We start from the raw sequence: 26567 nt of genomic DNA, 5'->3' as shown, positions 1-26567 counted from the left end.
ATTTTAGAGCCCATATAAAGAAATATTAGTGTGAGTTCAATTTCATATCTCTTTCGAGACACAATGACACGAATGCTTATGTTTATTTACGGCTTACCATTTACTTATTTATTTATAATTCGTGAACATATATTTTAAAGCAATTCACCTTACCACAGCTAGCTTGAGTACCTCAGAGACCTTGAACATTCATATGAAGTAGTAAAATGAAATACCCTAAAGGGTGCACACCCAGACGCGCTCATTATTGCCTACAAAACAGCTTGAAAAGTTAAATAAGCACACTCCAACCAACAACAATTATAAAGCAGGTACACCACACATTCGTACACGTACACGTAAAATACCTACGTGAGGGGAGAATCATGCATTAAGGACAATTTTTTAAAGTTTGCGCAAAAGTTTGTGCCATTCAAGTGCAGCCTTAAGAGGAAAAAAGTAAAATAGAGCGAAAATGTGCAATGACAAATGAATGGTCGTGCGTTGATAAGAGGGACACACATACATATATATAAATGCTGATATGTACTATGGTAGGGAGGGGTGTATATGCCGTTAGATGAGTGTTGGCATGCTCCTTTAATTGCCCGAACTTCCGTTAGTGCGCAAAGCTTGCTGGCACTTCTTAATAGCTCTCAGCGTTCGAAGCAATGCTGTGTGAACGCCTGAAGGAGGGTGTAGGGGAGTGAAAAGTTTTTCAAGTGCAAATTGCAGCCTCAAACATCTTCTCTACCATAACCAACTGCGTTATTTTCTCACTGCCAATTGCACAAAAGTGCTGAACTTCAACTTCCAGCGAAATGTACAACTTGAAGGAGAAAAAGTTTGGCTGCTTTGGAGCATGTGATGTGAGGGTGGAGAGTGTGCCAATGAAAAACAACAAAATCATCAGTTGCAACTTGCGTTCGGTGGGTAAAAGGTTATAAGCGGCAAATAGCAGCCGTAAGCAAATCGCAAACTAATCGCACAACTACGAGAACGAGTATTGTTGCAATGCTGGTGTTATTTGTTGGATGCCCCATGTTGGGCTCGAGCTTGGAAAAGCTCGATATTTATGCGCATTTTGCGCTCTAACAAAGCAAAATAGTGAAACTGGTTTTATACTCAATTAGTCGAAAACAGAGAAACAACAATCATGCGGTTTACGACTTTTAAAGCCTTTGTTAACTATTTCTAGCTTCCAAGCGGTTGGAAAGCGGCTAGGGAAAAACGAAGGTACTTTCTTAATTAACCTATTTTTGTATCTATTTCTATTATTATTTGAAGACATTTTTTGTGGTATAGTAAAATAAAGCAAATAAGTGCCTAAGTATGGCCGCATCCAATTTATATAGCCAGCACATGTGTTTGTGAAATTTCATATAATTGTTTGAATTCTTTTAACAAAATTGGAGTATTAATACTTTATTGGACTAACGACTCACTGGGTTTTACGCTTGAGTATCATTCGGTTTTTCAAAATTTCGTCAAAACTTTCAACTTTTTAACTAGAATTTTTAGAATTCGTAGAATTCTTCTGGTTATATCGTTTTATGGTCCATTGAATTAGAAAAGAAAATTAAAAGTTTCATGTTTCGGTTTTTGGTTGAGGGTGCCAGACTTGTTCTTCCATATAAAAACATTCGAGTCGTATGTATGTATGTGTATTTTATACGGAAGAGGCGTGATACCTCAGCGAAAAAAATTGTCAAAAAATCAACGGTATTTTCTAGCCACTTGAAACTTGCTCTTTGGTATACTAGAATTGGACCCAGAAAATTCAGATTCAAAGACATAATTCCAGGACTGCTTATACTGTGCATGTTAGTTGACATTTTTGCACTCAGTTACAATTTTTCTCAAAACCGTCGATGGCTCCAACAGTGCTGCGTTTTAATCGATTTTTTTTTCTTTATCGATGCCTACTTTGTCATTACTTATACGGCCAATGTCGCAGCCTGATCCAACCTGCATTCACCTGTGTCGATGGATGGCCAAGTAATAATTTCTTCACCCCCGTATCCCAACTATGATTTGCTATTCAATCAGAAGATTTGCCTTCCTACATTAAGCGATGCTCTCTATGGAAATACTGCCAGCTCTTATTTTTTGTGCTATTTAAAAATACATAAGTCGAAAAGATTTTAATTACAAGAAAAAAGAACTGCAAGAAGTTTGAAATATGAGCAAACAAGGTAAGCAAACAAAAATTGTTTTACTTTGCGCTTTACCTACTTTTCATATTCCCATTATTAAGCGGATTTGAACTGAATACCCGCAGGGAAAATGGAAACTAGTATGAAAACATCCTAGTCCTTCATTGACTAGAATAATATGCCAATAGTAAAATGATCAATTTGTCTGCAATTTCTTTGATTTCCATTTAGATAAGAAAGTTGAGGCCTCGCCTATATACAAGTACATACTAATGAATAAATATCATTTAATTTTATTCAAAGTCATTCATTTCATTTTAATTCGTTTAACTTAGGCTATGACATGCCTGGTATATATTTCAGACTACAGGTATACAATTTAACTACTACTAATGCAAATGTTAATAAGAGGTCTTTGATTCATCAATTCTCTGCTCGCTATATGTTTGGGCTCTGTTCACAGAATTTGTATGTGAAAGCAGCAACAAATTTATCGAGCAAGATTCGCCGCTAGCGAGTATGATTACGCCTCACAAAACTAGTACAGCTCAATATTTTCGATGTTACTAACTCACTTTCAAGAGAGTTTTATTAAACCGCGCTCATACAGGGTGACTTTTGTTGCTTCAACATTGCGAATTCCCTTTGCGTGTTGCCCGTCCTATTCATACACTAAGTTAATAAGTTTCAACAAATTTTTGATGTTAAAGCAATTATTGCACCTGCAAGAAGTTTCATTGACTTTCAAGAAGAAGCATATGCTATATAAACTTTCAATATGAAATAGGATATTTTAAAACGTTGAAATGAATGAAGTAAATCTTATTTTTATATTTTATTGGGTTGGCAACTAAGTAATTGCGGATTTTTTTTTAGAAAATCAAAGAAAATTTTTTCATGGAACTAAATAACTTTATTCTGTAATGTATTGCCCAACTGGATCAATGGCCTTTTGCCATCTTTCAGGCAGCATCATAATCACACGTTCATAAAACTTCTGGTTTTTATTAGCAAAAAACTGAATCAGGTACGATTTGCCATCATCATCATTATTGAAATTTTTACCGTTCAAGGAGTTTTGTAAAGAGCGAAACAAAAAGTAATCAGATGGTGCAATGTCAGGACAATATGGTGGATCCCAACCAAGCTCCAAAAATTTTTGCCGAGTGGCCAAAGATGTGTGTGACCTTGCGTGATCATGATGGAATACAATACTTTTTCGATTTGCCAATTTGTACCGTTTTTCTTCAACTATATTCTTTAATTTCGTTAGTTGTTCAATGTAGACATCAGAATTAATCGTTCGGTTGGGTGGTAAGAGTTCAAAGTAGACACTTCTTTTGTAATCCCCCCAAACTGGTAACAAAACCTTCTTTTGATGAATATCAGCTTTTGATGTTGTTTGAGTTGGTTCACATGACCTGCTCGACAATATTTTCCGCGTGATATTGTTGTAAACAACCCAGTTTTCATCGTCAGTTATCAGTCGTTTTAAAACTGGATCATTTTCATTACGTTTCTTTAGCAAATCGCGGCTGTTAATGCGTTTCTTTCAGTTCGTGAGGAACCCCTGTGTTGAGTTTTTGAACATAACCAAGTTGTTTTAAGGGATTTTAAATGCATGTTGATACATGAAGCTGCTCTGCAATCTCACGTGCTGTACTGTGACAACCCGAATCGATTATTGCTTTGACTAGGTCGTCAGCAACTTCAACTGGACGACCAGAGTGTTTTTCATCTTTTAGTGAAAAATCACCAAAACGAAATTTGGCGAACCAATTTTGACACTGCCGTTCTTTTAAGGCTTCGTCACCATAAACAGCACATAACTTTTTATGACATTGCGAAGGGGTTTTCCCTTTGCGGAATTAAAAAAGCAAAATTGACGAAAATTTTCCTTTTGATTTTCCAATTTTCAACAAACGCCAAACGAAAGATATGCAACCGATCAAAAAACTGTTTTTACTGATTGACAGCTGAATTGGCAACTATCAAATAACAAAATCTGTTTTACATTTATACTACGTCTGCAAACCTAAAAATTCAACTGAAGCCATCTATCCGCAATTATTTGAAATTTAATTGAAATTTGAAAAGGTCGAGCCAAGGAGCACCAGGAGATTTGGTGGCTCCTAAAACACTCAGGCTAAAAAGCCTATTGTATTCAAAATTCTGGAAAGGGGGTAGATAGTCAAGGAGGGAAGGAGAAAAGTATCAGAGAAAGAGATAGGAAAAAATAGAGACAGAGATAGAGATAGTTAGTCCTGTGAGAATTTCCAGATTATTTGACAAATCTGTAAATATCCTCCAGTTTTAGAGAACGAACATTACTCATTCTCATGACATCGGCACCCAAAACTCGTAGGCGTGCTCTAGCAAAGGCAGGACACTCACAGAGAAAGTGCTCAGTGCTATCCGCCTTCTCCAAGCATGACAGGCACATTGGGTCCTCAATGATTCCAATGGCGCTCATATGCCGACCCCATGGGTTGTGTCCTGTAATGATACCGACCATCAACCGAACGTCTTTCCTTCTAAGTTTTACTAGAAAGTTTGACAGCTTTCTGTTCGGACTTGTCACTTGCAGTTCTGCAGCGTTCTAGACCGGACCATCGCTCTTTATGTAGATTGCCTCCATAATCGCTGATCCAATTCATGATTCCTGTGGAACTGATTCCGATTATTGGCTCTGGCCCTTGTGGGGGCACCGCTGATCCACGGTTGGCAAATTCGTCGGCAATTTCGTTTCCTTGAACACCGGAGTGTCCCGGAACCCATATATGTAAGTACAAGCCTGTTTTGTCTTGCGACAGAATTAAGCTTATTTTTTACATTCTTGAACAATCTTCATTCACAATCATACCATTTGTTTTTTTGCTATTATGAAGTGGTATTTTGTTGATGCATGGCCGCAAAATTGACAATTCACTGGCCGTCACCACCCCGCTGAGAATACCACTTGTCAACATGGAATAAAGATAGAACACGGACTGGTTGAGCTGAAAAAATAATTGATAAAATTCTAGTTCACCTCTAGTATGTATCTCTGCAGGGTATTTACTCGTCCATGAACGCTTTGTAATGTACGTACAAGGTGGCACAAAATTAATCACCCCATAGGAAGATTTATGATATTTGCAAATCATATTTGGCACTTATGAACTAGACAGCTGCGGTATATAAACAGAGAACATTAATGGTATGTATAAGTCTCCCGGGCTACGAATCAGCTTGTATACGAAAAAACTAAGGATGTGTTGTTGATATAAAAAAAAATTAATACAATACCACTTCGTTGTCGTCTGAACAACTATTGATTGGACGAATGCATGAATACATATGAGGGATCGTGCAGGATTCGGCTGGCGAATCACTCCCGTGGCGTGGCAGCCGAAGTTCCCCTCAAAATTTTGTTTTTCCCCATCATTACTGGCCAAACCAGTAATCTATCATCCTTGAAGTCAAATGGCGGGTGCGATGCCACCACACTTAGCTCGACAGCGGGGAAGTTTTTAACAGAGTTGATTGCAGCGAATTCACTCTAACAATATTGGCTGTGCACAGTTTGTGGCTTCTACAAGGGATTGCCGTTGTCCAATGATCCACGGCATTTTGAAAGACATTTGACTGTGTTTATTTCTATGTTCCTTTCAAAACGAAATTTTATTTATCCACATTTTATATTATGACAGGGAATAAATACCATTAACGTCCTCTGATATAAACAGGCAAACAATGAAGCGCGTAAAGGTCAGAATAAAGAATTTCAGCGCTCAAAATTATAATGTTTTTTATATAGTACTAGTTACTCAAAAACAAAATTGCATGATTCATTTTGCGCTACCTTGTAGGTACATGTACATACTCATGCATAGGTATTTGAAAAGAAAGCAGCGTCCGAAAAAAGTGAAAGACTTTTTATATTTTTTAGAAGAATTTATTTGCTATTCATGGCTCTTAGATGCATAATAGAGCTCAGTGGGAGTGGTTTGCCCCAAATAGCTCGATTTGTATGTGTGTTAAGTTGTCTCATCACGTGTGTGAGGGCTTCTGTGTTTCTCATTACATTCCGTCTGTGCACTGATTTCGTTTTGTAAAATTTAAGTCATTAACTTTTTATTCGCTTCACTATTAAACCACCGTTTCCTTTTGCATTATCCTTTTTCTGTTTTTAGTTGCATTTTTTTCAATGTTGATAAATGAATAACAGCGAGTAAGCGCTTAGCAGGCTATCACTTTGTGTCGATGTGTGTATGTATGTGTGTGTGCGTGTTGTTTACTAAGTGCATGTTTTTCAGCAGTGCAACAGGAAATCAGGTTAAAAGGCTAAATCGAATATTCATGAGCAAAAAACTCAAAATGAAAATAAACCAACTAACTTTCAAATGCATTTAACGGTAGTTGTTGGTGAGCAGAATACAAGTAATGCACTTTTACATATTTTTGGAATAGAGTTTTGTATTAATTATTTAAAATCGACAATGGAACCGCAATTAAGTTGTTGTATTGGTGTGCTATGCCATTCAACCACATTTAAAATTTAAATTAAATTACCTTCAATTGTGGAATTTGATGCAATAAACTTCAAAGTGAACTCCAACCTTGATGTGATTATGGTTTATTTGCAGTCCACAACTACATTTAATATTTATTTTTTTGGTTAATTAGAATATTAGAGATATTCTGCCGCAGTGAAAACCCTGGTTCTTGACGAAAAATTAGCGCCCAACATTAAGGAGGAGTGAAAGGCATCAGTTATCTTGTATGACTGCAGGGTGATGTCATTAGAAAAATATGGAGCAGTTCGCCTAGGGTAATCCCGTAGCTGCATAGGCCTATTAAAAAGCCAATTTTGTTGAATGTATTCCTCTTTTGGTGGAATTTGTTGGAGAGGATGACGTTAGTTAAGAAGCTTGAAATAGCTCAAAGATCTGCCCTCAATGAAATCAGATGGTCGCTTCGAATTACTTCTACTCTAACTCGCAACGCAATGCTAAATGTGGTTCCTATGGATAACGCATGGAATATTACCGCTATGTGTGTCGCAATCAGTTTGAGATGTAACCCGGGTATGCTTGACTTAGACTATGGGCACTTTTTGTTGATAGTCAAGCAGCGATCAAGGCACTGGCCACAACGCGCATCAATTGAAGATGTGTTAAAAAATTCGGGAGGTCGCTCTCGCTTATCCAACAGCACAACACTACACTTTGTTGAGCTCCTGGCCACTCTGAAGTGGAGCGAAATGAAAGATCGGATGCGTTTGCAAGGAAAGAGTCTGAGCTTGACCTTCAGCGAGTGGTAGAATTCCTCTAAACGAACTAAACACTACGATTGACTTGAGCGTAATCGCGGAAACCAATAGAAGGTGGCCTCTGACCACTTTCTCTGCAGAGTCTCCAAAGAGCTCTGGCTAGAACTGAAATTAAAAGAACAAATTGTCTGCTTGGATTCAGCAAATGAACCACCAGCGTCTTCATAGGTGTTATAACGGGTCACTGCGCTATTGGCACCCTAGTCAGTAGAATGGGTGACTTCTGCAGCAGTTGAGGAGATGAAGAAAAAATTGAGTCGGCACAACACCTCCTCTGTGAATGACCTGCACTTCACAGAAGCCATACCAAATATCTTGGCGATTATTTCTTTGAAGACCTGGGAAATTTGCAACATGTCACACAAGAGGAACTAGTTAGCTTCTTAAAAAGAGCAACTTAGTTAGGAGATGGAAATAAAATGCAGGTATCACAATGAGCCTTAGGACCAATGAGTGTCTTAGACAAGCAACCTGGTTAACCTAACCTATGTCACTTCAAGATTCTTAGAAACTTTGAGTTCAACCTTGTGGAGGCTGAATAATGCACACTCTTACTGGGTTCGAGCGGGGAATGCTTTATTCATATTGGACTTAAGAGAAGAGTGAGGAGTATACTATGAAGATCTTCTCATCGAGCACAAGTTCGGACTACCGCTATCAAGAAAGCAGTTGATTGGGTGCTCACTTGCGTAAACACTGTCATGGCTGGAAACATCTATTTCGACAGCCAAGTGGCAATTAGAGCACTTGGAGCTGCGAAAGTGAAACTAGTTGGGGAATGCATGATTTTCTTTTGGACCATACTTGATTACAGGCGCATTGCCACAATCTGTTGGGCAGATGAGCTAACTAGACAAGGCTGTGAGATGGCTTTCTTCTTGTTGAAAATCGCTTCGATCTGACACCCATATTGTGGTATTTTATTTACTTTTTAGTTATTGAAAAAAAGAACATGGAAACCAGGGAAAATGAGTTTAGGAATTAACTTGGGGCGTATAAAAAAATGTCTGGATAAAATGTCAATACATTTAAGTTACCGCACATATTTTCCACTTTCACTTATTTCTGACGCTAAAGTTAAATTGTAATCGTTTATTAACATAATTCTATGAAAAAAGAAATTTGTGGTATATTTTAACCCGTTACATCATACCCGATTATACGTCCCTCAGCTATGAGTATTTCTTAACTTTTCTTGCAAAAGAGACAGAAAATACTCTTTTATAGATGAGTTAGAAGGTGAAAATATTCCAAAAAAATATTTACCGTTATTTTTCCCATAGTCGGCTCCACTTGCGCGAAGTCTCCAGCTCATGGGGTCCTGTGTCGACTCTTCGCTGACGTTTCTGCAGCACTTGCCTCACTTTGGGATCTTCTGATATTCTCATTACATGACCGTACCAACGTAGATGGTTTTCCTGGAGCTTAGTGATGATTGGAGCAACTTTATTGCTACCCAGAATAAATACGTTTTGAATCTTACCCAGCAGCGTAACGCCACCTCAGCATTCGTATTGCTGCCGCGTGCAGTTTCAGCTCTGGTTTACGTGGTACAGCTCAGCACACGGATGTCATTGCAGGCTGAATCATGCTTTTGCAGATTTCACCTTTTAATTTTTGTGGAATTTGCTTGTGGTACAGGACACCAGAGGCTGCTTTTCAGCTTTGCCATCCACATGGAATTCGATGAGCACTTTCTCGTTCGAAGGTGTCATCTTCGCTGACTTGCGATCCGAAGTAAAATATTAAGATCGCATTGCTTCTTATATCGATTCACCATAAGAATGAGCAAAATGGTGTCAACCTAACCAAAAATTTACGTATCGATTTTCTGCAATGATATCTAAGCTTTATAAGCAGTATGAGGAGGCCATTTGTTGCAACATCTGTAGTGAACCCTGCTTATATGAAACGCATAGCCAAACGTATAATTCTTCGCGCACAGGAGGACAGGCAGAAAAAAAAACAAAAAAAAATCATGTTGCGTTAAAAGAACCGACCGGAAATCGGTCAAATTAATTCAAACAAATTTTCTGTCTGCCTGCAATACAAAAGTGGAAATGTAATGGCGTTAAACACTTGTTTTGTAGGTATAAATAAGACCGAAAAACCAGTCGAGTCTTAAAGTATTTAAGGGATAAATTATATGGTTGTTTCAGCGACCTTCGCCCATTTCATGATTACGAATACATCGAGGAAGTCCAGTGCAATAAAAGCAAAACAGTTCCGGTGGCAAATTCTCGCCATGAGAAATATGAAGTAACCCAAAAGTAGTCCCAAAATATTTCACAAGGCAGTAGAAGAAGAAATACCGAACTGAAAATGACTTGACTTAATTTCATGCTTTTAATTGGCTGGCAGGATAAAAACGAATGAGTCTCGTCCTTTGTTGAACTTGGCCAAAATCTCTTTGTTAATTAAATCGCAAAGCAAAAATAACACGTCAGTTTTTAAGAAAAACAATGTAACTCTCAAAATATAACAGAGAATACAGCTCAACTCGTTTCGCTTAACGAATTTAACGCCATTTAGAAGATTAATGAGCAAATACACAAATGTCCGAAAGTGTTTATTCCTTTAAATGAGATTTTGTTTTTCTAACAATGTATGCGCTACGCACACACACCGAGCCACTGGCCCTAGTACAGTGGCACAGAAAAGTTTACATACTTCGCAGTGCGGTTAATTAAAATGTACAAGGCCGCCGTGTTTAAAATTCGTATCAAATAAATTGTAACCAAATAGAATAAGCAAATAAAAAAAAGGAAATAAATAAATATATTAATAATTGTATTCTCTAAACTGTTTTTAATAAACATGAGAAAATCACAGTTTTAACCGGCATTTGTAACAACCCCAACTCAGATTATTAAATACCTACGAATGTTGGACTAGACTGTTTTCTAGTAGTTCAGATGGCTCGCGAAAGAAATGCTCTGAGGGAGCAGATTGGCGACGTCGCCCCGAGCAACATAATCAGCAAAATGCTCGAAAGCGACGACAGCTAGAACGCGGTAAAGAAATACATCGAGAACGTACTACGAAAAAAAAGATTGACCTCGACAGAGTGCAACAAAGCGAAGCCGCACAGATAGAGACACAAGAAGCCGAGCCTATAGCTTTAAAGCTGGCTACTAATATGGTGGACCCAGACGTGATGTAATATAGATGTAAGATAGTTAGAAGTAATAGTCGACGCAGTAGACGACGGTCGCTGTAATTGCGTAGGCATTTTAAGCCCTACCGCACCCACCAACAAAAACAAAGTGCCCTCTCCTCAATTGTCTTCTCCTCAAGAAACACACACCGAGCAAGGAATGGGAAGCAGCCGTGGATCTAAACAAGGCATTATTTTACAGAGTCATCATCATAAATTCCTAGAGTTCCAAGTTGGAGCATAGGGTCACTTTTACAGAGTACTCTAGACGCTTTTAAACGACAGGGTTGGTATTCAAGCAGGGTGGAATTCATTCGAATACCTTTCGCTTTCAATTAAACCAAACCTCCACTCTGAACTGCCTGTTGTACTGAGCGATGTATTACCATTTATTCTAATAACAAAAGGCCGCTAGAAATTGCAAGACATTTTAAATCGTGCGCTCTGGAAGGTAGGTAATCCGTACGTTAAAGCTGACTCAGAAATTTCGTACATAATTGAGTTGAAAGTTGCGTATAGCAGCACTGCTGTGGGGGTCTATGGGACAGACTTTAGTCTGATGCGATGGATCTCCCATAGTATTTCAAGCTGACATCCATCGCATAAAAACTTGTGGCAGAGAAAGCCTTCAGAGAGGTACAACATTGAAGCGCATCTGTATTTTGTCTGACAAACAGCAACCTTATTTACATTGCAGTCTCCTTTAATAATATCAAAACTCGCTTAGGATTACTTCATTGTCTTTAATAACTTAGAAGCAAATATCATCATCTTGCATTCTCTGGTAAGAAGGTCATGACGACCATAATGGCATTGAACAACCGGATTGCCAAGTAAAATTACAATAGATGACAGAGAAAGAGCTTACGGACGCTCTTGCAAGGCTGGTACCAGGCAGTGAAGATTAAGACAGGAATGAATAGGCAAACTACTTAGCGAAAATATACTCTACATAAAAATTTCACGCATCAACCCTTTTTTGAACTTTGCAAGTCCACATAAAGGAAGTTATCAATAATTGGGAAAACACGGAATTCATATGAGGTCTAAGAGACTGACTAAACAGTTTATCTTCCCTTCTAAGCGATCGTCAAATAGGCTCCTAAACCTGGATAAAGAAGAGGACTTACGAACTCTCACTGGATACTATGCGGGACATTGTAGACTTCGCTACCATTTCAGGAAACTAAAGATTATTTGAAACAAGCGTCTGCCGGCTTTGCGTGCTGAGCCATGAGAAACCCTAGCAAATGCTACATATATGAAAGTGCAGGTCTCGCAAGACGCAGACTTTTACACCTAAGAGCCCCTTTCACGATTTTATTTCGATATTTAATAAAGAGATTTGCTACGCTTTTACTCATTTATTTTCATTTTAAATTCAATTTTTTACTAAATAAATGAGGTATTAATAACTATCGATGCATGTACGTAAAAATAGAGTTGAGGTCGCCACTTGTGATGCATTTGGCAATTCCAATTTAATATTTAATCAAAGCAGCTGGTCGTATGTATACTTTTTTGTAGAAATTAATGTTTGCCCATTTTTGTTAATTTATTTATTTTGAATTGTATCGATATAATTTACATAAAATTAAAACACAAGTATTTTAGCAGTTGCTCAGGTACGTGCGCGTAGTTTTCTGTGCTACTGTACTTTTATTCAGTACCAAAGGATATTTTCGCAATTTAAAAGGAAAATCTTACATTCACACTAAAATCTGGCCAGTTCATATACTTCCAAGTTTGTAAATTCATATAATCATAGTACAGATGCATGTGCATATACAGTTGTGGGCATTGAAATATGGACGGAAGACACTTTGCATGTATATTTTCAAGAAAATAGGTCCTCTAGGTGACGCTGGAGTCTATAACCGCAGATTTCATGTTTTTGTGGAAGATTAGTTTACTAAGTTGCGTTGGAGTCTAGTCATCGAAATGAAAATTAAGGTCATGAGAAGATGTTTTATGGGGGATGCTTAGGGAAGATTTAAAATTATATTAGTAATACGTTGAATTAATATGCTGCTTTTATTGAGAACGATCTGATCATTCAGGTGATCTCATTAAGAAAATGTTAAGCGCTACCCTTCAAGATACTTTACTACGTGAGTGTGTTTGATCTTGAAAGGGTGTAGATTACCAATTTATGTAAACGACGTGCATTTGATTTGGCTAACTTTACTTTGAACTGAGATACTAAAGGCTGATATTTTTGATACTTCAACCGATTCATCGACTCACTACCACAGGAACAATAATGAATATGAAAGGTGGAATTTAGCCACCATAGCGAGCATAAACTGCCTGGTGGAATGATAGATACGACTCATTTGAACTATTCTAATAACTTCCTAACGCTGCCTGTTTCCGATGTTTCCTTCACGATGGCAAAAATTGTAACTTTGAATTACATTGCCAGATCCAATAGGCTCTGACAACGCCATGGTGCAGATCCAAACTGGTCAACTCTTGTAAGGAAGAGAACGAATCTCTTGAGTGTGCATGCAACATTTCTCTGAACTGAGTTCGAGAACATAAGATAACAGAGGGAAATGAAATTGCTGATGAGCTTGCGAGGAATGGGCCGACTTAATTGGTCTCAGCGGTTTCCCATCCGGTCATCGGCAACCACCTGACTGTTCTTAAAGGGGAACTGCATAACATATTTCTGAGGAAAGCACATTCCAGACAGAGCTCCTTATCTTTGTGTGCCATTTTCAGCACCGCTTTGGCCATAGTACAATAGACGCAGGACGCAAAAAGTCCTGGGGACCCCACGCCATTCAATTTCCAAACTCGAAGCTGTGCTTACTTAGAAGTTAGGTTTAGCATTTAATCTCCATTGCAGAGGCTGTGAGGGCCTTTGAGGGATGGATACTATCTCTGTAAATGTCCGGGTCTCGCAGCTTGACGTTAAGGTCACTAGGTGCTCCTTTCTTCGAAAGCCTGGGGCAGCATGCCAATCCAAATCCTATCAACTTTCTACATTACATCAACAATTCTGGTTGGCTGCGGATATCTACCCGTTGGAGGTCTCATAAAAGTATCATAACGGCGCTTTACTGCTACTTGGGTCGTGCTAGACTGATACTTCAATCATTTCACCTACTTACCAACTGAGACCTCCACTAATTTTTTCTATCATAGTAAAGTATGAAACATATTTATGTACATGCGTACTCGCTCACATCCCACTTACTTGGCTGAGAAACTGTATAAAAACTATGCTGCTGTAGATGTTCCTATTTCAAGGTCCATAGCTGTATTTACAATAAGTAGATAGCGCAAATACCTACAAGCAGTATAAATGTATGTATGCAGCTATGCTAGAGTTGGGCGACACGTTGTAAATTTTCACCAGAAGATGCTGCAATTTTGCAATTCTCGCGCGTTCCACACAATGCGGAATCTTAAGTAGAATTTTAATGCGTTGCTCGAGGCTCGCGCAAATTTTCACATCCACCTCATTCGGTCATCCAAGCAGCTTGCCAGATAGCCAGTTAACCAACCAGCCAGCCAGACATTTGGCCTGCAAGCCGTCCAACGCACCAAGAGTTACTCCGACTTGCATGCAGCTCTGCTTCCTGCATTGCTGCCTCGTGGACTATACATTTTACAGCACGTGAAGTAAGTGCCAGCGGGCGCCAAATGTAAGCGCAAAAAGACGAACAAATCTTGTAATGTCTACTTATTTGCCCGCACGTCCGTTTCTCCTTGAGTTTATGGCAATCGTCAAGCTGCTGCGTGATGTCTTTCGCAACGAATTTCTTCGTCCATTATTTACAAGATCTGTCGCTGCGTCATTGCACTGTATACTTACATGCATACAGTCATTTTACCTCCTGTCAGCGTTTCGCTCGTCTATAGGGCTGCTGCAATGCCCTCAGACTTTTGCTGCTATCATTGCGATTATACGATTGTCAGTAGATTTGGTTTTTGTGCGAGTAATTGCAAGTTGCAACCAACAAATCTGCAAGCTACAAACAACTTAGAATGCAGTTGTTGCTGTGTGTTGTTGCCATTTGTCATTGCACAAAAGCTGCTGCAGTTGTGTTGCCTTCTCATTTGGTTCCGTTCCTTTGCGCAATGTGTGGCCTTTTTTGTGTGTGATTGCCTCATTTTCAAGTACTTGTACTTGACGTCTTCTGCTGCTATTTATCTTTATTTAATTCACTCTCTGTATCTCCCGCAATTGTTGTCCAGTTTTTCTGCGCTTTTAATTGAAATTCAAAATAGCTTCAATCATTGCTGCCGCCGCTGTTCATCGCCGCTGCAGCCATTCGTGGCTGATTGTTAGTAAATCGTACGCCAATGTCTTTGATCAGGTTCTGTATATAGCAGTTGTTATTATTGTTTTAGTCTCGCTTGACTTCTCATGCCATTTATGTTTTGTTTATTTCTGCTCACATCGCTTGGCTGTTGCTTTACTGCTGCATTTGTCGTCTGCTCCAACAGCGCATTTGTGTTATTAAATTCTGAGTAATTTGAAATGTTGGAAGTAATTAGAATTGCAATCATTACCAAATGCATGTACAGTATTATGGATACTTTTCTTGTTATTGGACTTTATTTAATTGGGCTCTGTTGCGCGCGAGTAACTATCGCAGTTTTTGCCTTAGATTCAATGAAGTTTTTTAGTATAATAACAAACTAAACTAAATCTAAAACTAAATCCAATCATTATTTTTAATTCTAATCATTATTTTGGAAATTTTCAATGAAAAAAATCAAAAGCCTTCAAATATCGCAGCACAGTTTTGAACTCAATGTATACAGTAAGCCAAGTAGCCAGAAAAAAAATGGATCCATGCTTATTTAACAATTCATTTAAATGTACTATATTTCTTAATATACATGAATGAAATTCTTCTTTACTTCATTTATTAGTTTTATTAAGCTTTTACAATTATTATAATTAACACAAAACATCTTAACATTACATCTTGTCGGCAATTTTGTCAGAAAAAAAAGATAAAGGCTAGGAAAAGCATGACTTGACAGATACAGTGTTGCCAATATAAATGTACACCATAATACCAACAATATTGATTAAAAATTTGCATTAAGAGTCATTGGTTTTAATCCGAATAAGCTTTAACTTTAATCCGACTAAACTAAACTTTTAAACTTTTCAGTTGTGGAAATTAGAAAAAAAAAAATATTTTGTGAAAGTACTAAGTGTGGTTCACTGTTTTTGGTGCCAGGCGACAAATCTGCATACAGTGGGAAATTGCGTGTGGTCATTCAGATTTGTGGGAATGATTTCAAGCGAAACTACTTTTCTGCTTCAGGCGTGTTTGAGTTCAGACGAGATACCAACGCAGTTTCTTGAAATCGATTAATTTCGGGAAGATGCATTGAAGTACATCTCAGGTTATATTCTTAAGAAACTTAATTTAATAATCAGAATTTCCGACGAAGCACCAAAAGACGTGCAATTTCATTAAACCAAAGGCACAATTTTTAAATGATATAAAAATTTGGAAAATGTGTTTTTAGGAATTAATTGAAAAAACCAGCAATGCCAATTTTGTTTTTGTAACTCCATTTATGACGTACAATCTGTCATAAAAGGTAGCATTTAGTTATTAAGAGTTTTCCAATAAGAGGTGTTATTTTGATATTCAAAGAAAAATGCTATTTTTTAATATAAATGATCGGATGTTTATTTCATTATAAAGAGGAAGCTACGCCGTAAATAGTGGAAAATAGCATCAGGTAAATGACCACCACTCAAAACTATGTTTTTTTAACTTAAAAACCGATTGGTAGATTTCAATAAAATTTATGCTGCTTTTGAGAAACATAAAAAACTCGTGCCTGGTTGAAGGATTGTTTTTTTTTTAATTTCGATTATTTGAAACAATTAATTGTCGGGTTTTTTCTCGAATATCTGAAAAATATTTTCTGATTTTGATCAGGCACAAGATTATCTATTAATAAAACTAATTTCTCTTGTCCGATTGATTTTAAATGAATCTCCAAGGACTTGTGATGGACACCGAAAGAGACTTCTGGAGAAACGGGCTCCACACAAGTGGCGATAACTTTTAGAATTATTATTTTTTTTTTTTTGAAATTTTGCTAAAGTCAAGTCGAAATACGATGTATTAATGCTATGTTTTTATTTTTGTAAAATAAAGCTGTCGACTAGCAAAAAAAAATGATTGAAAATCATAATTTTTTCGGGCCTCTGACTACCCCTAACCCCATAAGGTACAAGTTTTAAAAGGTCGGAAAATTCGCACTGATTTTTGACAATTTTTTTATTTGTTCTTGTCTCCTTAAATATTTAACATTCGTTTTTTTGACACCCTATTGATATATTTTTATACATTAGAACTAAAATTTTATGACACTTCTGTTAGCAGCATGGCATTCTTAACAGTTCTCTGTTTTCATTTGCAGATCAGACGTATAATGTTTGCGCAGTAGCTGCAGCAGATAAATATTATTGGTAAGTGTTTGTGAGCATATCGCACCCTAAATACAAAAGAGCCACAACTCAAAATGTACTTCTGCTCAAATATGAACGAGACGTTATCAATAAAACCGTCCGCGGATGACATATGGCAAAAATAAATTTTTTGTTTTTTGGTAGGACTGTTATAAGCTTACACGGCAAATTTCAGCGTGATATGTCACATAGTTTGTTTTCTGTGCTACTGTAAACAAGTCAAGCTCGAGTGTGGAAAATTTTGAGTTGTGCCCCTTTTGTATTTAGGGTGCGATATATTTTGACCTATGCAGCAGAATTGGACCTCTCGGATTGTCACTGCGTTGAAAACTCTAGCACAGAGACTAATTGGCAAGTTTTGCCAATTTATTTTTTTCTCAATCAATTTTAACTTTTTTCTAATGAAAATACAGTTCTTTCTTCTACAAAAACCACATAAATCCAAGTTTCGAACTTTGTGTAAATTAAAAAAAAAGAAGTGCAACAAATTCATCAAAATTCTACGCCTTTTAATCAGAGTTTTTTTATTTTGGGATATGGGGTTTTAATGGGGAATCTTTGTGCAATAAGTACCAAGTTTCAGGCGCTCAAAAACTGTCTTGATTTTTTTTTACTAACGGTGTTGGCTGTTTTTTTCCATATAAAAAAATTATGAGCATTCGTCAGATGGGCAAAATGCACCAGACTGCTTAGTCTTAGAGCTATAGCTATTTAAAGCAGTATTGCATGTACTTATAATAGCATCCAAGGAAAGATGTTTAAAATAAGAAGCATAGAAAAATAATTGCATTAATACCCCACACACAGCTTGTTTTATGCCATTTCGGCCCGCCCTTAAAGCAAAGCCCTTTATGTATGCGACCAGCAGCTAATTTTCATTTACACTGACAGCAAAAGTTGACTTCCTGATTTTCTTGACTGCCACATCGGCAGCCTTTGCTAAATTGAAAGCGTTGATGAGCGAACAACAACTATAAATATTTATTTTTAAATTGAATTCAGCCATTCTTTTTATTAAAATATGAGCATCTGCCTAATTTCGCAAATTAAACTTCATTTGCGCTGTCAAGTGGCTAAAAATATATTATAAAAATGAAGCGGCAGGCTGGTGGTGCTGATGCAGCAGTCAGCTAAGAGCGCGAACGCAAGCAGTCTGACATTCAGGCAACCAAGCAATACTTTAAATAAATTTTTAAATTTACTTAAGCAATAAGAAAAGGAAGGAATCAGAATTTGGTGCATTCAAGTAGACGAGAATGTCAAATGGTGTCATGAAATAGGAGAAAATGTGTAAGTAGTGGTGAGATAGAAGTGAATGCTTGCTTGTGAATGATCTGCGTTTGCGCCAAAGTCGTCTTGTACTTTTAGTGTTAATGATGTTAGTGATGATCACGAACTCACTTGCCGATGATAAAAATGTCTTCTGATAATGTTGTCACTGTTGTTGTGCGGTGATCATGAGCTCGGCAGTTCTGCTGTTTGACTTTCTCGCTCCGTATATTTTATGGCGTCAAGTGCGTGTTGCTTGCTGTTTGCTGCCTGCTGCCATTACTCAAGTTGACAATATTTTTACGCCATTTGACACAAGAACTCATTAAGAACACTTGGTGAAGTTTGCTCTGGTGGTGTTTGCGGCCAAGTATTGTGCAGGCGAGCAAGCAAGCAAGCGCGCAAAAGAGCAATAACAATAAAAGCAACATTGACTTGATAGTACAGTAACAGTCTAGCTGCCGGGTTGAAAAGATTTATGTCACATGCAATCAAGGGGCAAGTGAGATCGAGTTGCAGCAGAAGCTAACGTTAGTGATGTAGCGCATGGGATGTTGTCTATGCAGTATTCGAGTCGAATCTGTTCAAAAATGAAAACGGATCTCGAGATTATTTACTAATTCTTTTCAAGTTTAGAATATTAAAAATAATTGAAGTGGAATTTTATTAAATCAAAGTCACATTTATCCAAAATACGACAATTTCTCCAAATACGAAAATTGCCGTGCAAAAAGCCTGTAAGAGAATGCAGCGTTGCCAATTCGGGAAGCATCAAAGGCTTACCTGCAAAGTAGTGGTCTTCGTCGGCAGGTTTTATACGCAATGACCTGAGCTTACGCCTGGATGACTCAACCTTAAATTCTTTGCTATTCTTACGTTCAATCATTATTAATTTTAAGGGGTAAGACTACCCGTAATTTTCAAGAAATGGATTTTCGTTTTTTTTTTTTTTACTTTATTTCAAAACAACTTCTAGGCGCTTCTTTCGAAAGACGCCTGCACATTCTCAGATGCTTCTGATAAAAATGCATAACTCACACAGCCCAAAAATTCTATAAAAATGTTAGCCAATAATTATGAAAGAAGATGGTCCCCAAAACTTTAACGATGACAGAGGATAGAAGGTTTTTTCACTGAAGTTTAAAGTTGTAAACTTTTTTCGAAAGAGCAATTAATTTATCGAATATATCATCTATAAAACGGTGCCGAAAAAAATTTCTGTCCTCAGATTTCTTTTATTATTTTATTTTTTTATTTAGTAAAAATATTATTCAAAAGCAAGCTTGAATGACTAATTTTGCGCCACCTTTTTTTTTGCTCTGTAAATTAGATAATTGGTCATTCCATTAGCTACACGTTGTGCAAGAAGCTGGGCTCAGCAGAATTACACTTTATCATTTCTTTCTTTTCGCTTTCACTTTTTCTCATTTTGAATTTACATATTCTCAATATGTATTTGCAGTTCCCAGTATCAACTTACATTTATATTCCCATTACAATTTTCAACTTTCTCATTTAAAATTGCACTTTCTGGATATAATCTTATATTTTCTCATTATCATATTACATTTTCTCATTTTGAACTTGAAAATATGTAGTCCTACGTCTTATTAAGTGAGGCTTGTTAAGAATGAGTTTTAACACCCAAGGATGATAGATTACCAGGTTTGGCCATCTCCTATGGTAAAAAACAAAATTGTAACTTCGGCTGCCACGTCACGAGGCAAGGATGATAAATTTACCAGGTTTGGCGTGAAAAACGGAAATTGTGCGAGTAACTTCGGCTGCTACGATACCGGTTACTTGGCAGCGGAATTCCGTCCGCTCATTTCACACGTATCCTCTCACTCGTCCAATCAGTCCTTGCTCAAATGGCAACGAGGCAGCATGAGCGAAGGCTGCCTTGATTTTTTTCGTATATCCCCAACACCATCTCACTTTTTCGTAAACAAATCGTTGCCATCAAGGATGATAGATTTAACTCTTGCTCTATAACTATGGTGAAAAAGAAAATTGAGAGGGGAACTTTAACTTTTCTGTCACTTGGGGATTCGCCAGCCAAATTCTGCACGATCATTTCATATGTATTTACACCTCGTCCAATCATTCGTTGTTAAGATAGCAACGAAGTAACATGAACGAAGACTGTGTTGATTTTTTTTCGTATACCAACAACACAATCACAGTCACACCCCAAGTAACGTCAGCCCATCAGTTGATTCTGTCAAATTCGCTGAGAGCCGAATAACGGTCTACTTATCAGCACACCTCTAAAAATCCGTTCGCCATAAGTTGCCGATTACCTCAGCCCATCATCTGATTTTTTGAAATTCACTGAGAGCCGGTTCTAATCTTGGCCAGTCCTCTGAAACCTTTTAACGATGTTAACAACTACTGGTGCTCTTTGTAAACATAAAGCCATCCCTGACAAGCTTTATTTTTATTAATTTTTTTAATCTCGAAACTGTTTCTGTTCTGCTAACAACTATTTGAAATATTTTGGCGCAACACTACCAGCAGCGTTGACAGCAACCGTAACTCGACTCCCGATCCTCTTTGTATTGTTATTTCCTTTTCTGAAGTTCTGTTATTTTAATAATGGGTGCGTTAATTAAGTTCCCTGACTGAGTGACATGTTTATGAGCTTCTTTCAACTTTGAGGTTCTTACAAATGTGCATACCTACTCCTACTAATGGTTTGATGATTTTCTGTTTACTGTCTTTTTCTTCATGTTTCGTATGATAATAAGTAATAATTTACTAGGCACATGATTGTCTATAGATTGGTCAACATAAAAGTTCTAAAGAGAAAGATGAAGAATCATAAATTGCATATTAAATTTCTGCATTATTTTCCCTCTCACAATTGTAGAAAAAATATAGAAAATAAAAACGAAATTAATATGTAATAGAGAGAAAGGAGTGGATCTATGGTAACATACATATATGTTTGTATGTATATATGTATGCATTTTCTGTTATTGTAGAAAAGGAGCAATTAGTGAAGCAGTAAACTTTCTACAATTAGCGCCGACATAATTTACGAGTTCACTATTCTGGGCGGCATTGGATGCGGACATCGCCACTGGTATCAACAGCACCTTGGCAATATTGAAGTAGCTCCAACAATACGCACATGAATATACGATGTATAGTAGGTATGTGTGTGTGTGTACGCATGTAAAGCGTCTTATATTGTTGGTAGTGGCAGCAAAAATGCGAAAGAAAGGCTACTAGCACAATGCGGCGGCAGGAGCTGCATTTTTCTATTATATTTATCTGTATCGGGCTGTACTGTGGGATATTTCGTGATTACTACTACCAAAATATTGATTTCGATATTAATTTTTTTTTCTTGGTAGAACATTAGGGGTTAGATTTTTTGAGGCATGTGCATGTGTGAGTACGCGTTCCGGCATACCTTGCTTTATAAGCCACATATAAGTTTAATCTCAATAAAGTTGTTAATTTGCTTTGATTTTTATGCATAAAAGTAGCAACATTTGTCGGTATGGGAAATTTTTCTAGAAGAGCTTAAATATACAGAGTGGCACAAAATTCTCTTGCCTCGCTCAATGGCAGCTTTACGCTTGGCTCGACTTTCAGCGTCCACTCTACGAATGCCCTTAGACTCAGTTTTGGTGCTAAAATTGCTCGCTGGTTGTAAGAGAATTCGTTTAACTAGGAACCAGAGAATTCGTTTATCTTAACAACGATAATTGTGTCACTTGAAATCCAACAGAAAATCTATCTGCCCAACAAGCGTTACGTAATTGAGTAGTGAAATTCTCTCTCGACGAACAAAGCTAACACTTTACAAGACTCTCATCATGCCCGTCCTAACGTATGGCGCAGAAGCTTGGAGTGTTTGAGAGAAAGAGTCTGCGGAAGATTTTTTGACCTTTGCACATTGGTGGCGACGAGCAATGAGCTGTAAGACCTTTTCGACGACATAGACGTGGCGGTGCGAATAAAGATCCAGCGGCTTCTTTGGCTGAGTCATGTCATCCAAATGGAAACAAACGATTCGGCTCAGAAAGTATTTGATGCCGTATCTGCTCGTGGTGGCAAAGGAAGAGGAAGACCTTCTCTGCATTGGAAAGATCAGGTGGAGAAGGACTTGGCTTCACTTGGTGTATCCAACTGTCCCCGGTTAGCAGGAGAAAGAAGCGACTGGTGCGCTTTCTTAAGCTCGGTAAAAATCGTTCTCGAGATTCAGCGCTGCTCCACTCTGCGATATCTAGTTTTGACCAGCGCCGATCAGTATCAGCTTTACGCTTCGCTCGGCTTTCAGCATTCACGCTACGAATGCTCTTTGAGTCAGCCGTGTTAAAGCCTTTGCTGCCTGGCCAAGTGTAAAAATTGTCTCTATACTCTTCACTGCTTGGATTTTTGGTGCTAAAATTACTTTCAGAAGCCTATATCAGAGCGCAGCGATCAGCGCAACTCGGAAGAAAGAAAAATGTTTTTCAATTGTAAGCAGGCCGTCGATTTCCAAACCTCTCTAAGAGGTGTCTCAAAACCACAGAGCAGCAAGTAACATCTTGCAATTTCTGGGGTCAGGAGATTCAAATCGCGCTTAAAGCTTTACTTGGTCTAGAGTTGATGCCCATCGGGATCGGTGGTCCAATCGAAAGAACAAATAATGCACTTCCTAGAAACCCACATCCCGCGGATTCACAAGCCCACAAGATTCTATTTTTGTAGATGTGTATAGAAATATTACAACAAAAAAACTAAGAGCTCCACACAACAGCTGCTTAGCGCGCCAGCAACTTGTCACGTACAAATCATTTTGAAATGTTGTCCCGTTGGCAGCCCGCCTTGGCTAGCAAAAAGTAGAGCCGAACCTTTACTTGCATTAGACGTCTGCTCGCTCGTCTGCCTTTTTGAAGTGTAATCTCCTAAATATATTCTTTCCTCATATTTTAATTCTATTTTCCACGCTGCATTGCCTTGCAACGCCTTTGAAGCCTGCAATGGTACATTGCCGCGTTCGCTTTCATGTTGGCGACGCGTCGCCAAAAGTAACCACAAGCAACACAACAACTGCCAAAAGCGCCTGGTAGCCAGCAGCCAGCCATAGTAACCTATAATTGAGGCGTGTAATTATGAGTAAATTTATGTAGTCGATACCTTCTGATGTGTGTATGAGTGTTTATGTGTGCTTGGGCTTGCTTGTCGAAATTTTAATTCTTAATTTTTTCCCTTCTTTTGCCTGCAGCCACAAATGTGCTTTGTGCGCTTTTGCTTCTTTGTAAATCATTAATTTTAGAATTGTGGTATTTTCAACGTCGATTCACTTAATGTTTGCAGCTTTTCAAAAAAAAACAAAAAAAAAAGGAAACAATATGGAAAAAAACAACTGCAAAAGTATAATTATACGAATCGAAAAAATAAAAGCCGCATGTGGCTCATTTATGGTGTGGTTTCGTAGCCTTCTGGGCGCACCCGTTTCTCCCACAAAAAAATGGGGAAAAATAAATAAATTTAAAATATGCAGCTAAGTCGCTTTTGGCTGTCGCGCGAATTGCGCCATGATTGCTTCTGTGCTTCTGTCAGCCTGTTCGTGATGATTTTGCCTTTTTTCTTATTTTCAAAACTGCGGCACTCAGACGATCTACGAGATATAATCCTATAAATTGTATTTAATGTCTGCATTAAGTCTGTGCGCTTTTAGACGCAAACACACCCATTTACTCTACAAAGTATATAAATTTTCGTTTTGTTTTCAAGATTTTCCGCTTCACAGCAAAACTTTTAAGAATGCCTGTTAACTAAATCAGCAGAAATTTATGGGATGCACGAAAAATGCATAAATAGTTGTTAAATGTTTTATTCTGAATGAAATAAGTCAATGGGAATTAAGTTTTGTATAATTTTGCATAACTGGGGTGAGCTCTCAAAAAGAGATATAAAACATCTTGAACTGATTAAGAGCTTAGAAAAGATGTTGAAAATTTGGATTCCTTATGTTCTATGTGAATTACTTATGTATGTGGCTACAAATTGTGTTTACAATTATTGGCTTTAGATTTTTTAATTTTTTATTTTTTATTATTAGCTTAAGTGATCGTTGAAGAGTTCAACAAAAGCTAAGTTTTCTATCATAAGATCTCAGCATAGTAAAATCTGACGGTCATTCTTACAGTCCATTGCAGACTGCGCTGTCATCTGCATATGATCGGGACCAGTGGACCATTTGACTCTTATCGTTTCTGCGACCAAACTTAGAAGTCTCCAATGCACCTTCTCCTTGATTGCAGCGCCATAGCGCGAAGAAGGTTGAGACATCTTGGCCATTTGCAGCCAGAAGAAAGGCACATACGCTGAGTCAAATCCAGCTCTATCACAAGCTTAATAAGATAACTGGGTCTGTATGAGGTATTGTGATGAGTAGAGAGCACAAAAAAACATGAGATCGAAATCCAAACCTCAAATCAATACAGTAGGTTCTGTTTTTATGCGGTAGATACGTTCCGCAAGAAACAGCATAAAAAAAAACAGCATAAAAAAAGCTACTAGTTCTATAGTAAAACTATACATATAGACACGTTTCAAATGCTAAAACCGCACAAATCTGAAATAATGTAATAAAATCGCATAAAAAAGGGCACTAGTCCCATATTATAACTATAGATACGTTCCATACACCGCATGAATCTGAAATAATTAAATAAAATCGCATAAACAAAATATTGTATTTTTGAAAATTATATCTTTATTTAAGAAACTTCAGAATCGAAAAATAAATTTAAGTCAGAAATAGAATCAGACAATACCCATATGTTGCGCGTTCGTTTAGGATTTGGCGTAAAATCACTTTCGTCACTTTAGGAAATGTACACGTCTGATCTAGATAGTTATGCAGGCGGTTCCATACTTGTAGGGTTAGCATTTCTGATGTAATCTGTGATGAGTTTTTGCTTAGCTGGTTTAGAATCTTGTTTATATGTACAATTCCCGATAGGTCGACATGCATTTTGTAATTTAAAAAAAAACCGCACTATTTCAAAACCGCATAAAAAAAAGCCGCATAAAAACAAAACCTACTGTATAATCTAATCAAATCTAATCTAAAGTATATGTGTAAGCACGCATTGGTGCCATCACTCTAATGAAACTCTTACTTACTTCAGAACGAAGACATCAAAGACAGGGTGATGTAGACCTTTCCTCGTGGTCCCTTACTGCTTTCACTTTCAGCAGGTAAGACACCAGTTCCTTCCCATAAGTGAGTTAGTGCAGCAATCGTTGTCGTCGATATTGCTTGACGATACATTCCAGAAAGTTGGTATTTCGACCGAGTTGGACCAATGTAAAAATGGTGATCAGATGACTTGTTTTACGAGGTAAATAAAGAGCTAATTGATGTACGATGCCATTCGGAAATATTATAAAATTTCCTATAGGAGGTAGCTAAAGATCTTCATCTTTAATAGAATGGCATCTGTTTGTAGGGCGAGGGTTAGTGAGGGTACATACCTTTATCCACTGTGTCCACAGACGATACCTGACTACAAAGCAAGTAGCTTAGTTTCGGATCAGCTGGCCGATAGCACTATATGTTGCTGCAACATTTCTTTTGACAAGGCACAGGTGCTGCCGGGTACCGATCTGATGACTTTATTGCGGAAAATAAAGCAATGATAACTTAGTGTTAGATTTACAAACCTAAGTCACTCATCTCTCTTGACCGACCATCCATTAGTACAGTAAATGGTAACATCATCGGACACTGCCTAATGGAAACACATGTTAAGCGTATGGGGTGGCCTACAAAGTCTTCTATCGCAGCTGCAGGAAGTTTTGAGTTTTAAACACTTTTTGTTTCTTTGTACCGCTTTTACCAAAACATGACATCGCTGTCTAAATTCTTACTTCTTTGGATGTCGGAAGGACTAAAATATGGGAAAATAAATGTATTATTTTCTCGGTAGATGGCTGTAGTGATCGATATCTCGTTAAGTATCGATCAAACAATTTAAAGTTCAGGATTCGTTGTCACACTAAAAAAATGTTTTTGCCTTTTGTGTTTGTTCCATTAAGTTTCTTTGATAAAGGCAAAAATGCAAGCGGGGCCGCTGAAATTGTTAGTGCTGTTTATGGTGCCGATAATTTAGCAGCTAATTCCGTGCGATTTTGGTTTCGCCGATTCCATTCAAGCTTTTTTGATGTTAAAGAAGGAGTCGATAAAATCACAGAAATAAGCGAAGTTGACCGAGATCT

The 26567-nt window shown here is 37.6% G+C and overlaps 1 protein-coding gene across 2 annotated transcripts in view; it reads left to right on the top strand.

Moving 5' to 3' along the window:
* The window catches only part of LOC128868298 (extracellular sulfatase SULF-1 homolog), a 283028-nt gene that overhangs the window by 136790 nt on the left and 119671 nt on the right, over positions 1–26567 (top strand). For both annotated transcript variants that reach the window (XM_054110223.1, XM_054110233.1), the window contains exon 4: positions 17021–17069. The gene's annotated coding sequence lies outside the window, so the exon portion shown is untranslated. The remainder of the gene's footprint in view (positions 1–17020; positions 17070–26567) is intronic.

This window comes from Anastrepha ludens, chromosome 2, assembly GCF_028408465.1.
Source record: "Anastrepha ludens isolate Willacy chromosome 2, idAnaLude1.1, whole genome shotgun sequence".
Classification (NCBI taxonomy): Eukaryota; Metazoa; Arthropoda; class Insecta; order Diptera; family Tephritidae; genus Anastrepha; species Anastrepha ludens.
The sequence above is the reverse complement of the archived record's forward strand: the minus strand, read 5'-3'. Positions and strand labels throughout refer to the sequence as shown.